Source organism: Delphinapterus leucas, chromosome 9 (assembly GCF_059928025.1).
Source record: "Delphinapterus leucas isolate spDelLeu-1000000601 "Yukka" chromosome 9, BTC_Dleu_Yukka2, whole genome shotgun sequence".
Taxonomy (NCBI): Eukaryota; Metazoa; Chordata; class Mammalia; order Artiodactyla; family Monodontidae; genus Delphinapterus; species Delphinapterus leucas.
The window spans coordinates 70721525-70737281 of NC_143137.1; positions in this window are offsets into that span (position 1 = coordinate 70721525).

Sequence of the window (15757 nt, forward strand, 5' to 3'; positions counted from 1 at the left end):
CACTGTTTTTAAGTGCAATCTGAAGTATATTTTATGATCCCTGTCTGCGTTAAATGACTGTTGGTTTGTGATGCTGGCTATGTGATTGAGTCTAAAGTCTCATATTAACACTCTCTTTTTTAAAAAATGAGTTTAGTATTTGCTTATAAATAATGTGTTTTCTACATTTCTTTCTTGTTATAACACAGAAAATAATCACAGTTACTTATTTTGAAAAATAGTAAGCAGTGGCTTGATATTTATAGGATAAAATATATCTTTGATATTGACTGATAAGTCAATGGCTGATTTACTTATATAATTTATTTTTACTGTGAGAAGATATTTTTTCCATAATGTTTCAATATTTTCTTCATTTCTTACCTTCCCCCTAAGATTAATGACTTAGTAAATATTTGCAAGTCATCACAAAAAAATGATTTACAATTTCGTTCTACCTTCCAGTATTTCCATCTACTAGGGTTTTAATATTTTTAAAGCTTTCTATGTGCCTTAGATTTTTAAAAACCTAAAAAGTATTACCTTTATTTTAAATCTTATTAATGCTTTTTATGATGTGAGGGAAAAATGTATATATGTAATTTACCATTTAAATTAAGTTAAATTCAAGAAATTAAGAATCAGGACTCTGGAGGCAAAGTCCTTGAGCTTGAATCTCAGCTCCATCACATCCCAGCTCATGATCTTGAGCAGTTAGTTAACCTTTCTGTGTCTCATCTGTAAAAGTTAGATGGTAATAATAATACTGATCTCTTAGGTGTTATGATAACTAAAAAAGTTGATATTTTCAAGGCCCTACATAAATTTGTTATGTAGAGAGGTAAAGTTTAAATTTCCCAACTAAATACTTGTGATTTGATACTTTTCATTAATGTGTTTTGAGTCATTCGTACTGGTTATCACAATTTTATTATGAAGTTATTAGCTTTGTCTTAAATCTTGAAAATTTTGAATTGATAGGGAATAAAGGGAAAGTGACAATCCACAAAATTGATCCTTATTTGAGGTGGCACGTGGGGCAGAAATAGTTTACATACCTTTGGAGAACAAAAGCTCAAGAAGAAAAGAGTTCAGAATAAATTTATGTTTTTCTCACAATAGCTGTGGGTACCCTTCAAGTTTTAGTTAAGTGATGACAATATAATTAGACTGTAAAATATTCAAGTGTTCCTTTGTCATCTCTGAGGCTTCTCAGTTTTGTTAAGGTTTCCTTAGGCTACCTATTTAATCTGATTTCTCTGAAAATATATACATGAATAAATAGACTCTGCTAAACAATAACAGCAAAATTAATATTTAACATTTAGCAAAAGCTGAGGCAAATATTACTTTTGAACAGGACAAAAGGAAATGAGGTAAGATGGAAGAGCCAAGAAAATGTAATATTCTTCTTAGGGGAAAACAGTAAGTTGATTTTTAGATGTATATTTTTTAAAATATTTGAGGCGACAGGAAAATTACAATGCGCATTACCTAAGCATTCGGTCCTCACATTAACTGATTAAAAGTATTTGCCAAAGAGTTACCTCTGGAGGGCAGTGCAGTCTTATATTTGTTTCAGGAGCTTCAGGTAGTTTAAAACTTTTCCTGAAGTTCATTTCAAAGATTCCTGGCCTTGTAAGACCCGAATCACTCTCTCTTTTAAACACGCAAAGGAGATATAAACGTGAAAGTGAAGTCTTTTCTGCTAAGATGGTTATCCTGTCAGATTGCGGGAGGGGATGTTACCTGAAAAAGGACTTTAAAATCCCATATGAAAAGTGTTTCAGCATTGTTTACACCAAACTGGTAAAGCTGGGTGTATAAATAAGGGGCCAACTGATATTTGTCTTTTTTCTGCTTGGTTCAAATACCTGTGAACCTCAACTTAATTATCCTTTTTTGGTCTCTTCCTTATTCAGAAATACAAATCTGACCTTCTGTGGAAATCTGTTGACAGCCTAGACAGATGACACTGCTTAGTTGTCAAATCTGTTGACACTATATAGTATCCTGGAGAAGGTCAGCCCCACAGGCATCAAAATATCTCCCAGTACCTTAACAAATCAGCAAAATATTTTGAGAAATGCTTTACTTTTATGAACAAAATACCCTGGTAGTTATTGGATTTGTCACAGCATCTAAGGTTTCTCTCATAACCATACTGACCTTCACGTGCTATTAAATTACAAAACCAACTCTTTATGTAATCAAACTAAAGGAAGAATGCTTAATTAGCTGTACGTGACCCTATGTTACAATATAGGCATAAAAAAGTTATTTTCTTCGGCACTATCTAACTATTGTATAAAGAAATGTCTTTATACAATGAAGCCTCGGCTATTTGAAGTCTCAGGAGTAAAGTAATATCAGGATTTTCTTTTTCCTCTGAAGGCGATTTGAGAGCTTTCAGCAGGGGGATACCGCATTTAAAGGTTGCCTAAGATCTCATAACTTCAAGTGTCACAAAAAATATGTAGATTATGACTTTCCTCGTGAGCACAACAAATGTGCTTTTCAACCCTAAATCATGACACAGTCTTGTTATACCACAAAGAATTAAAGAATGTTAAGTAAATGACTTTTTTCCCTCCCTCTGTGCCTCTGAGGATAGTTATTAATGTCGATTCTTGCTGCTGAGTGATCTTGAAGCTACTGTCACAACCTTTTTATTCCCTGAGTGCAAATGAATCCTTTATGAGGTAATTGAAGGAAATTGATGACATTATTTTCTGTATCTTGGGTATCAACAGCATATAAATGAAAAACACAGTTATCACACTGATCAACACATTTGGATAGAAAGGTCTCAAGCTGTTTCCTGCCTAAGCAGACTTTACACTTTTGCATTTTATGTGAAGTAGCAGGTACAAAACTTTAAAAATTACTAATACCTAGTATTAATTTACCATCACCCAGTATAAGGGATAAGCTTTTTAGAAACACAAAGAGCCTGAACTTATTCTTTTTGTTTTGTTCCTCTTTGTTTATTTTAATGTATTCACATTCAGAACAGTGACCAGTTTCATATTATTTTATTTTGACTGTTAGTATACGCACATTTGAAGCCAATGATGGCTTTAACGTTTAAGTTAAATCTCACCATTTGGGCCACAGCAAATTCTGGATTGTGTGTTTTAGGGGGGGAGGGGAGGGAAAGCACTAAAAAGAAATTTTTTAGAAATTTTATTATAATACAGAGTATAGGTGAATGATTTAAATAGAAATGCTATTTTAAATCAGCACTACTGAATGAGTGACACTAAAAGAATGCTCATTTACTTAGGGAAAAAAATCATCTTAAATATGGTCTCTAGTTATTTTTCTTCTCAGTTATTGCATTTGCCACTTCATTGTGACCTTACTGTGACCTTGTAGTTTATGGGCTAAAGGTAACCATTATGCAGTAATGAAAATATGCAGACCGAGCTTTACCACCTAGAAAGAACTAGTTTTTTATATTTTGTTTAAATTAAAACACTTTGCTGTTTATACAACTCTGCTCCACGGTGCTTAAAAGAGGAGAGAAGCATTAATCGCAATTAGTGTGCAGATTTGGGCTTTTAGAAACTGTGTTCAGTGGAGGTGAGTCAGCAGGCATTGTTATATTAATTATAGTGGTTTGATTCTCCACTGGTCTTGATTCACAAAGATATGTACTGTTCCTAACTTAATGCCTTAAAGTATAAATTGCTTAGAAAAAAAGAAACCTAAAAATCAAACTGTTAATACCCATCTTTGCTTTCTTGTTTGGTTTAATTTATTTTATTTTACTTATGCAGACCTGAATTTATTCTACTTCCGCCTTGCTATGATCCCATAATCTGACCTTTGTGAAATAGGCAATTTACCATTTGGATGAGGCGAGGGAAAAGCTCTTAGGAAGGCAATAAAAAACAGAGAATACAAAAAGTGTTAGAGGAGGTAAGCACGTTCTTGGCACATAGGCCCAGAAATGAATTGTTACCTTCTTTGAGATCAGCCTTTGAATTTCTCCTGGTTTGGTCCTTAGGCTTGGAAATGAACTGAAACCACAGCTTGACCTTGAAGATCCACAAAGCGTATGATATAAGTAATTGTAAATTAATGGTTAAAAATCCTCAGTCTGCCTATTGCCAGTCATAATATTACCAATCACAAGTGCTTTCTTTACTCTTAAATAGAAGTGATGATAATTATCCTTGGTAAAATAACTTTCAGATAATACTGATTGCAGTCACTGTGAACTATGCTCCAGACACACATCTCAGAACTTTTGCATCTGAAATAAACTCTTATTATCACCATTGTATGGGTGAGGAAACTGAGGTTCAGAAACTTAAGTGCTTTTCCCAGTGCAATCTGATAAATTTGAGAGCAGCATGCTTGCTCCAAAGGACAGTCTGGAGCTCCAGGACCTAATCTCCAGAGAATCTGAGTTCTTGAGAGAATCTTAATTTTCAGCATGGGGTCTGTGTTGCACCACTAGGATTAAAATGTTCTTGACAGACTCAAAATGGAGATTTTTTTTTAAAACCTCATTAGCAAAGAATACTTAGGGAATAATTTAGGATTTTTGTATAGTCAATTGAAAACTGATTGCTCACACCCAATGAAGGCAAATCTAAAAACTATTAATCCTTTATAAAACCTTGGGATGTGAAACGTTGTTTTGAAATGGACTGTTGACTCATGTGTTAAAAGTATATCCATGGCCAATTTTCCCATAGATATTAGAGACAGATTTAGCATCACTCTCAAAACTGTGGAAGGTTAAATATACACTGTGGGAGACATTTAAAAGTGCATATTTACTTCTCAAAAGTTTGTTTTGGTAAGGGATTTAACCCCCTTTTCATGACACTGATCAAAGCAGGAGGGTTTGAAGGAGAAGTGTTACAAAAAGGAAGACTTGTCTTAATAGTTATGTTATGGAGTATTTAATTCAAGACTTTCGTATTTCAAAAATGAAAAAAGAGGCAAATCCATAGAGATACAAAGTTGGTTAGTGGTTTCCAAGAGCTGGGTGGGGAATGGGTATTAGCTGTAAATTGGCAGGAGGGATATTATTGGGGATGATGGAAATGTTCTGAAACTGGATTATGCTCATAGTTGTACAACCTGGTTTAAAATTACTAAAAAAGAATCACTGAATTGTCCTCTTAAAATGGGTAAATTTATTGTATGTAACCTTGATAAAATCCTTTAAAAATGCAGGTAGAAATCAAGACAAAAAGAAAGAAGATCCAGAATTGTTTCCGGAGAGAACTATTATTTGCATCGGATTCAGAACTTCCTCCGTATAATATTAATTTACTTCTCAATTTAAAGTCTGACACTAAACGTAATACATTAGGTCAAAAACCAGTAAAGATAAACATCAGTGCCTTCTGCCTTCTTTCCTTTCAACTTTTTCCATTTTGGTATTTTCAAGTTTAATCATTTTCCTTGTAGCCTCTAGAGGGCAGCACATGTGTTTTTATTTGAAAGAACAATGTCTTCTCAGAAGTCTTAACTTCCTCAAGCAAACAGTAGTAACTTGCAAGCAGTAGGAGAGCCAGATTGCTTTAGATGAACCTTCTGATTTCAGGAGTTTATCCTAAGGACCTGGACAGTTGAGGGTCTTCGTTCAGCAGCTTGCTGGAATGAGTCATTCCCTCCTCCTTGTCAGCTGTCCTTTCCACCTCTCAGTATTTATGCCCTAGAAACATCTTTTGGCCCAATCTACAGGGGCACGTAGGAGACGTTTCACTTGAGACTTTCACAACATTTTTCCATTGTAAGGCTTGGTTATTAGGTAAAGACAACAAAGAACAGACTCAGTATTTGCACATAGGGGGAGTGGGAAGATCCAGGAAATTGTGATACAAATCCCTGAACCTTATAAATTTATAAGGTTACATTAGAAGAATGAGCTATGACAAAAGCAAGGCAAAAGCAATGCTGGTATTCTCATCAATGTATGAATGGTTAGGGATGCAGGGCTTAAAAATCTGTAAGAATTTTTTGAATTGTGAGACATAAGCATTCTGGGTTTTTTCCCCTGTTCTTTTCATTTAACTATGTACAGTAGAAATCAACAATGATTGAAAGGGTAAATTAGTTAGCATTAAGTTATAAACTTCAGGTCATTTTACGAAATGACTAGGCTCCTCTTTTGCCACTTGATGGCATTTTTCCTATGGTAATTTAATTTTAAAAATACCTACAAAGTTACACCATTGTAGAATCCCATCAACACACAGGATTTATAAGCATTGATTTTGGTGTAAGGATCTGAAACAATTTTAGGCTCCCCTCACTGTGTCTTAACTTTGCTATGGTTCTGAAATTCTTCCTACAGATCCAACCCAGTTTATATGTGAAAAAGAATAGACAAAGAAGGAAAGAAAGAAAGAAACTTGAGAATTGTCTGAACAGACATTCACATTGTCCGAATAAACCTCACAGTCCCAGGATAAAAAATTAGATTTGAGTGAAACTAGCAGTTAATTTTTTCCTCTTCGATTCCTCCTTTTCTCCTTTCCCTCCTCCTGTCTTCATTTCTTTCAGTAAACTTTGATTGCATGCTAATTGTGTGCTAGGCCTTCTGTTAAGTTCCACCTATACAATGGAGAAAGCACAAGCATAGTTCCTGCCTTCGTGGAATTATAGCCAGTGGAAAAGGCAGACAAAACTACATACAAACAAAAAGTAAATGCGTCATTATGGATTGAAATCAGTTCTGAGAAGGAAAAGTAACAGTGAGAATAACTCTTGGGATCAACTTCAGGCTAAGTAGTCAGGAAAGCTGTTTCTGAGGAGATGAGGCTAGGCGGCCCCAGCCACATAAAGGATTGGGGGAAGAGCTCTTCAGGAAGGGGATCAGAGGATGGGAGGCCCTGAGTCAGGAAAGAGCTCAGCTTGTTCTAGGAGCTGAACAGGTATCTAGGTATCTCACTGTGAATGAGGAAGGGGGCTGAGATGCTGCTGGAGGGGTGATGGGCCAGGTCAGATAGGTCTCTGTGAAGAGCCTGGATTTGTTTCTAGGTGCAGTGATGGTTTTTAAAGGGCGAAAGGAAAAACCAGTGGCATCATCATCTGACTGAGCTTTTGAAAGGCTCATTCTGGCTACTCTATGGAGAAAGGATTGGAGACGGGCTCAAGTGAATGTGGGAGAAGTTAGTAGGTGGTTGCAGAAATCTAGACACAAATGATTTTGTAATTGACTTTCACTTGTATGTTGGAAGTAGAGGAGAAAGCTCTTTTTTGTTTCTTTAAAGGTATAGTCTTCAGCCTGTTAAGCGTGGCTACATTGAGAGAGTAATGATAAGTGGGCTATTTAAAAGTACTCTTGGAAACATTAATATCTCGTATTCTAGTTTCATGCAAAATGACATTGATTGTAAAAAGCTGAGGCAATCCAATATCCTCAAATGAGTGTTTTCTCTCTGAGGGCTAGAATTTTTTAAATTGCTGATGAAATATGGGAACGGATGAGAACACTAAGAACTTGGTAAGTATGTTTACATGCCCCTTAATATTATTTTGTTAGGAACTTCTCTTTAATCAAATACACTAATAGATTGCTGAGATTTAAAGTGTCAAAAAAAGCCAACCCTGTGAATAAAACTAAAAACTCCAAGCAGACTTTATGCATGTGCATCTACAAATACGTATATACTTATATTCATGAATGCCTAAAGTACCTCTGTGAATACTGCTTAGCTGTTGTATAAGTATATATTGGTGGTCTTGACATGAGCAGAAATGATATGGGAGGTCTTCCCTGGTGGCGCAGTGGTTAAGAATCCGCCTGCCAATGCAGGGGACACGGGTTCAAGCCCTTGTCCGGGAGGATCCCACATGCCATGGAGCAACTAAGCCCGTGCACCACGACTACTGAGCCTGTGCTCTAGAGCCCACGAGCCACAACTACTGAACCCACGCGCCTAGAGCCTGTGTTCCGTCACGGGAGAAGCCACCACAATGAGAGGCCTGTACACTGCAACAAAGAGTGGCCCCCACTCGCCCCGGCTAGAGAGAGCCTGCGTGCAGCAACAAAGACCCAGCTCAGACATACATACATATATACAAAAATAAATAAATAAATAAATTTATTTATTAAAAAAAAAGAAATGATATGGGAAACAACATATGGGATATTTTATACTTACCACACAAGATTTCTTTCTGCTGAGGTGGTTAATGTGACATGTAATGCTAAAAATAAAAGTATCACATATCTCCATTGCAGCACCCCTCCTGAGGACCAGAGGACAAACTCCATCCAGCATCATCCAGCATCATCCAGCATCATCACCCCCCACCTCCCCCCCATTCAGAATCAGGAATATAGTGCTGACAGAGCTGAAGGGCTCAGATTCTGGAGGTGGGATACTTAGGTCCAAATCCTGCCTCTGAAGCTTACTTTGTGACCTTGAGCAAGTTATTTAACCTGTCTGTGTCTCAGTTTTCTGCTCTGTACAATGGGAATAATAAATTCACCTATCTCATACAGTCCTTGGGACGACTAAAAGAGTTGTTAAATGAAAAGCACTTAGAACAGTATCTGGCAAATTTGAAGCACTGTATGTTGGTAGTATCCCAGTGGCATCAGTTAGTCACTCAAGGCTATTTGTTAAGCTGAATACAACCCAAAATGTGTCACCAGGTGCTACAGGTTATTTCTTAGGGAACATATGATTTACTGTTTCAGGCACCATCCTTGGACATGCCATTTTCTGGGCATCTCTTCCCTTTGCCGGAAACTGCAGGAGTTATGAATAGTATTGCTCTCTTAGTGACCACTAGAGTAAAAGTGGACCTTTGCCTGGTCCTGCCGAGGTTGTGACCCAGCCCTGAGGACATGCATATTTTGTTTACTCTACATACTAGTTTTAGAATACTTTGAATTTGTTGTCAGAGTAAAAATCCTCATTTCCATACTCTTTTGAAAAATTAAAGATCTGTATATAAACCACTATATATAAAATAGATAAACAACGAGGTCGTACTGTATAGCACAGAGAACTGTGTTCAATATCATGTAATAAACCATAATGGAAAAGAATCTGAAAAAGAATGTATATACATATGCATAACAGAATCACTTTGCTGTACACCAGAAACTAACACAACATTGTAAATCAACTGTACTTCAATTAACAAAACAAAATTCAAAAAATTTAAAGATCTGTAAATATGGACCCACTTTTCCACATGGCTGCGTTGACTGGTACTGAGCAGTGACTACTTCTCAAACACTATCTCACAGTTGAGATGAGCTCAACTCATCTCAACTGTGGTTGAGATGTGCTGGGGTGAGCTCTCCAGCCCCCTATACTCATGTGTTACCTACCTGGCTCTTGCAGGCATGTGACTTCCACTTTGGGACAGCTGTCGATTGAGTGCATGTTAATAAGAGCTGTAGACGCAAAGATCCAGAAGGCACTCTCATCTTGGGTATGGTACTGATGCTCAGGAACCCAACAAGGAGTACCGTGTAATACATTCTACTCTCAGTTGTTACCTCTCTGGATCATTTAGAGTTATGAACACAGGCTCTAGGATTGACAGAGCTAGGTTGGCTTCACCACTTACTATCTATAACTTCAGACACATATACTCTCCCGGATCCTCCATGTTATAAGAATGTGAAGATTAAATGAAATAATATATGCAAAGGACCTGTCTCATAGTATTCAAGATCATGTGGTTTGCCCCAGAACATTGGCTAACAGGTGGCAGGGCTAATATGTGAACCCACAATGGCACCAAAGCTTGCACCTTAAAGATTACACTGTAGCTATACTTCTTCCTTATATTGGGGTGGTGAGGGGAGATGGAAGAAGAGATATTTACTGTTATTCCTGAACTATCATTCTACTTCTCTTCTTCCTTTCACTTTCATTTCCTTGACTCTTATTCACATTTTCTAAAACTTAAGAAAGAACTTTACAAAATCACAAACAAATAGACAATAGTACAATGACCCTCCATGCAGCCATAACCCCCACTACCTGCTTTCTGTTTTTAGTGGTCTACCAAGGTAGATTTGGTGGTTTCCTAGGAAACCCAAGAGCATTTTCTCAGTCTCATTATCCTCTCCAGTAGAGGGTCTTGCTGTCCAGCACTCCCTCCTCCTGCTGTAGCAGCACTGTGCTATCCTGTCACTTTCCTCAGTCCTCAGATCCTCCCTCTTCTATCAACTTTTTACTTACTTTGTCCCTCTGCTCTTCTTTTTCTAGATTTTTCTAAGAACATTCTTCTACTTTTTTGGACTCAACTGTAATTCCAATTTAGATGGGGAGACTACTCTTATCTCCAGTCCTGGCCTCCTACCCTGAATATATTTCTACATTTTCAATAACTTTTAAACATTTCTGAACAAACTCATCACCTCTCTCACCAAGTGGACTTCCTTTGTGTCATTATTCTCATTTCCCGTAAGTGAAAGTTTTAAGTTCTTTCTCTCTGCTTTCATATTTCATCAGTCGTTCAGTCCCAGTCTCCATTGGTAACAGTTTTTAGCATCTTCTCCTTATTTATTTCCCTGCTCTATCTAGAAACATGTATGAACATCATGACTGGACTATTAAACTATTATGTTACTCTTAACCTCTTGATTGTTATCCCTGCTTTAATCATTTCCCCAACAATTCCTAAAACACTGTGTTAGCCAAAAGTTTCTAGAGCCTCCCCTTTTGCTGTGGAAAAAGGAAAAGTTTCAGAATCACCATTTCCCCCTCTCTGTCCTCTCTCCAATGCCCTTCTCCTAGTCACTTCAATGTACTATATTCTGCACTTCTTCCAAGGTCCACTTTAATCTCATCTCCTTCTTGAAGATTTGTATGTTCTTCTCTCAAACAATAATTTTGTCCTTTTCTTTAGTTAGTACAGCACTCTTGGTCCCACTCATTTCAAAGTTATTTCACACTACATTTTTTAGTTATTTGTCTTGCTTTACCAATAAAAGCATATACTTTCCAAGGGCCCAGATGATTACTTTCTACTTGCTTAGTTACTCCCACAGTGTCTAGCCATTTCTTTGTACATAATTTTTTTTTTTTTTTTGCGGTACGTGGACCTCTCACTGTTGTGGCCTCTCCCGTTGCGGAGCACAGGCTCCGGACGCGCAGGCTCAGCGGCCATGGCTCATGGGCCCAGCCGCTCCGCGGCATGTGGGATCTTCCCGGACCGGGGCACGAACCCGTGTCCCCTGCATCGGCAGGCGGACTCTCAACCACTGCGCCAGCAGGGAAGCCCTGTACGTAATTCTTGATCGATTGATGGATTGACTCTCACACCTGAAAAGTGGCAGAAGAATTATATTTGTCTGATGCCAGTTTTGTAACATGTCACAGTTTCAAGCAATTGCTCAGTTCATTAGGTGTATTCCCAAATAACCTAGTTGTTAGGAGTAAAATGATGTTTCTTCTCTTCTGAGAATTGTAAGAAAGTGTTTTAGTTAGCAAAGTTGTTTTTTCCCCCTAGCTGATTCTGTATCTCTGTACCTTCTAACTATTAACAATAGCATAATTTATAGAATATACTAAGGTTTCTGAAAGCTGGGGGGATTTATTCTTTTCTCTGGTCAAGAGAAGCAAGGAGAGAAACTGGGTTTTCTTCTCCTAAAATACTAACTAACTAAAATAATAAGTGCTAGTTGAAAATCTCAATGCATAGGCAAGTGCAAGTAGACAATGGCTGATCGCCTTTACTCCAGCCCTGCCTCTCTCCTGAACTTACCCAGACCAGTGCTTTCTACCCCTTTGAAACATCTAGTCTATTGCATGTTGATTTCTTGCTTGTGTAGCATTTTTTTCCCCCAAGAAGAACTTAAACCTTTAAATTAAATTTCAATTTAAACATTCTCATTTTGTACACTTGGTAAATAATTACATTCAATTATATTACACCAGGGAAACCAAAAGAAACATTCATTTCTCTATTTTGGAAACACTTTAACTGCCTCAATAGGCATAAAATTTTACTGAGGGTTAGATTTCTGTTGAATATATAGTTAATACTACTTCTGCTTAAGGAAAAAACCTGGACTTTAATTCATAGAGCAATACTGCTGCAAATGTGTAATTTTCCAAATTGTCCATAGTCTATGAAACACTTTAATGTACTGTTTCCTTTATTGTAGAGAGAGAGAGAGAAAAAAACATTTTGGGAGAAAGCCAATTTATTACTGATACACTTGGGAGACTCATTGTCAGTTCATGATATGCTCTTTTCCTCCAAGTCCTCCTTATTTCTTCCCTGCTCTCCTTTCCAGCTCCCCACCCTTCTGGAATTTCTTGGTTCAAGGACAAGTGCTGACTCAGCATGGGCCATCGTCTTGAACTAACTTAGTGCTTTGTGCTGCTCCTGAGGTGTCGCTTTGTGGGGAGCAAATGAAGCACCAGCAAATTCCCCAATTCTCTTAGGAGTCGTAGCTCTCCTCACTGATTATGAATTGTTTCTGTGAGAATAGAATGAGCTGTTAGGCTGCAAATGAGCTAACCTTTAATACTTGGCTATGTGGACTTTCAGTATTTATGATGTTCAGTTCTCCTTTCCAAATTTTACTACAGAATTGCAGAAATTAGATTCTGTTGTCACAGAATAGAAATCTGTGATGTTTATGCGTTCAACCCTAGTTTCCCTATATATCTGTGTTAGAGGCAAGTGGTAAGTGTTTATACAGTGCAGAAGAACCTTGAGGTTTTTTTTTTTTACTGGAGTATAACTGCTTTACAATGTTGTGTTAGTTTCTGCTGTACAACGAAGTGACTCAGCTATATGTATACATATATCCCCTCCCTCCCCTCACCCCATCCCACCTATCTACGTCATCACAGAGCACCAACCTGAGCTCCCTGTGCTATACAGCGGGTTCCCACTAGCTATCTATTTTACACATGGTAGTGTATTTATGTCAAACCTAATATCCCAATTCATCCCACCCTTCCCTTCCCCCACATGCCCACACATCTGTTCTCTATGTCTGTGTCTCTATTCATGCTCTGCAAATAGGATCACCCGTACCAGTTTTCTAGGTTCCACATATATGCGTTAACATATGATAATTGTTTTTCTCTTTCTGACTTACTTCACTCTGTATGACAGACTCTAGGTCCATCTACCTCATTACAAATAACTCAGTTTCGTTCCTTTTTATGGCTGAGTAATATTCCATTGCATATATGTACCACATCTTCTTTATCCATTCATCTGTCAGCAGACATTTAGGTTGTTTCCATGTCCTGGCTATTGTAAATAGTGCTGCAGTGAACATTGGGGTACATGTGTCTTTTTGAATTATGGTTTTCGCAGGGTATAAGCCCAGTAGTGGTATTGCTGGATCATATAATAGTTCTATTTTTAGTTTTCTAAGGAACCTCCATACTGTTCTCCATAGTGGCTGTATCAATTTACATTTCCACCAACAGTGCAAGAGGATTCCCTTTTCTCCACACCCCTTCCAGCATTTATTGTTTGTAAATTTTTTCTTGATGGCCATTCTGACCAGTGTGAGGTGATACCTCATTGTAATTTTGATTTGCATTTCTCTAATAATTAGTGAATAATTAGTGACATTGAGCATCTTTTCAAGTGCCTCTAGGCCATCTGTATGTCTTCTTTGGTGAAATGTCTATTTAGGTCTTTTGCCCTTTTTTTTTTTTTTTTTTTGCGGTACGCGGGCCTCTCACTGTTGTGGCCTCTCCCATTGCAGAGCACAGGCTCCGGACACGCAGGCTTAGCGGCCATGGCTCATGGGCCCAGCCGCTCCATCTTCCCAGACCGGGGCACAAACCCGTGTCCCCTGCATCGGCAGGCAGACTCTCAACCACTGTGCCACCTGGAAGCCCCTTTGGCCCATTTTTTGATTGTGTTGTTTGCTTTTTTGATATTGAGCTCCATGAGCTGTTTGTATATTTTGGAGATTAATCCTTTGTTAATTGCTTCATTTGCAAATATTTTCTCCCATTCTGAGGGTTTTCTTTTCGTCTTGTTTATGGTTTCCTTTGCTGTGCAAAAGTAGTTTCATTAGGTCCCATTTGTTTATTTTTGTTTTCATTTTCCTTCCTCTAGGAGGTGGGTCATAAAAGATCTTGCTGTGATTTATGTCAAAGAGTGTTCTTCCTATGTTTTCTTCTAAGAGTTTTATAGTGTCCGGTCTTACGTTTAGTTCTTTAATCCATTTAGAGTTTATTTTTCTGTATGGTGTTAGGGAGTGTTCTAATTTCATTCTTTTACACGTAGCTGTCCAGTTTTCCCGGCACCACTTATTAAAGAGACTGGCTTTTCTCCATTGTATGTTCTTGCCTCCTGTGTCATAGATTAGGTGACAGTAGGTGTGTGGGTTTATCTCTGGGCTTTCTGTCCTGTACCATTGATCTATATTTCTGTTTTTGTGCCAGTACCATACTGTCTTGATTACTGTAGCTTTGTAGTATAGTCTGAAGTCAGGGAGCCTGATTTCTCCAGCTGTGTTTTCCTTTCTCAAGAGTGCTTTGGCTATTCGGGGTCTTTTGTGTTTCCATACAAATTGTAAATTTTTGTTCTAATTCTTTGAAAAATGCCATTGGTAATTTGATAGGGATTGCATTTAACCTGTAGATTGTTTTGGGCAGTATAGTCATTTTGACAATATTGATTCTTCCAATCCAAGAACATGGTATATCTCTCCATCTGTTTGTGTCCTCTTTTATTTCTTTCATCAGTGTTTTATAGTTTTCTTCATACAGGTCTTTTGCCTCCTTAGGTAGGTTTATTCCTAGGTATTTTATCCTTTTTGTTGTGCTGGTAAATGGGAGTGTTTCCTTAATTTCTCCTTCTGATTTTTCGTTTTGGTGTATAGAAATGCCAGAGATTTCTGTGCATTAATTTTGTATCCTGCAACCTTACCAAATTCATTGATTAGTTCTAGTAGCTTTCTAGTGGCATCTTTTAAGATTCTCTATGTATAGTATCATGTCATTGGCAAACAGTGACAGTTTTACTCCTTTTCCCGTCTATATTCCTTTTATTTCTTTTTCTTCTCTGATTGTTGTAGCTAGGACTTCCAAACCTATGTTGAATAACAGTGGTGAGAGTGGACATCCTTGTCTTGTTCCTGATCTTAGAGGAAATGCTTTCAGTTTTTCACCATTGAAAATAATGTTTGCTGTGGGTTTTCATATATGGCCTTTATTATGTTGAGGTAGGTTTCCTCTGGGCCCGCTTTCTGTAGAATTTTTATCATAAATGGGTGTTGAATTTTGTCAAAAGCTTTTTCTACATCTGTTGAGATGATCATATGGTTTTTCTCCTTCAATTTGTTAATATGGTCTATCACATTGATTGTTTTGCATATATTGAAGAATCCTTGCATCCCTGGGATAAACCCCACTTGATCATGGTGTATGATCCTTGTAATGTGTTGTTGGATTCTGTTTGGTAGTATTTTGTTGAGGATTCTTGCATCTATGTTCATCAGTGATATTGGTCTGCAATTTTCTTTTTGTGTGATATCTCTGTCTAGTTTTGGTATCAGGGTGATAGTGGCCTCGTAGGACAAGTTTGGCAGTGTTCCTCCCTCTGTAATTTTTTGGAAGAGTTTGAGAAGTATAGGTGTTAACTCTTCTTTAAATGTTTGATAGAATTCACCTGTGAAGCCATCCTGAACTTTCATTTGTTGGAAATTTTTTAATCACAGTTGCAATTTTGTCACTTGTGCTTGGTGCGTTTCTATTTTCTAATTCTTCCTGGTTCAGTCTTGGAAAGTTGTACCTTTCCAAGAATTTGTCCATTTCTTCCAGGTTGTTCATTTCATTGGTATATGGTT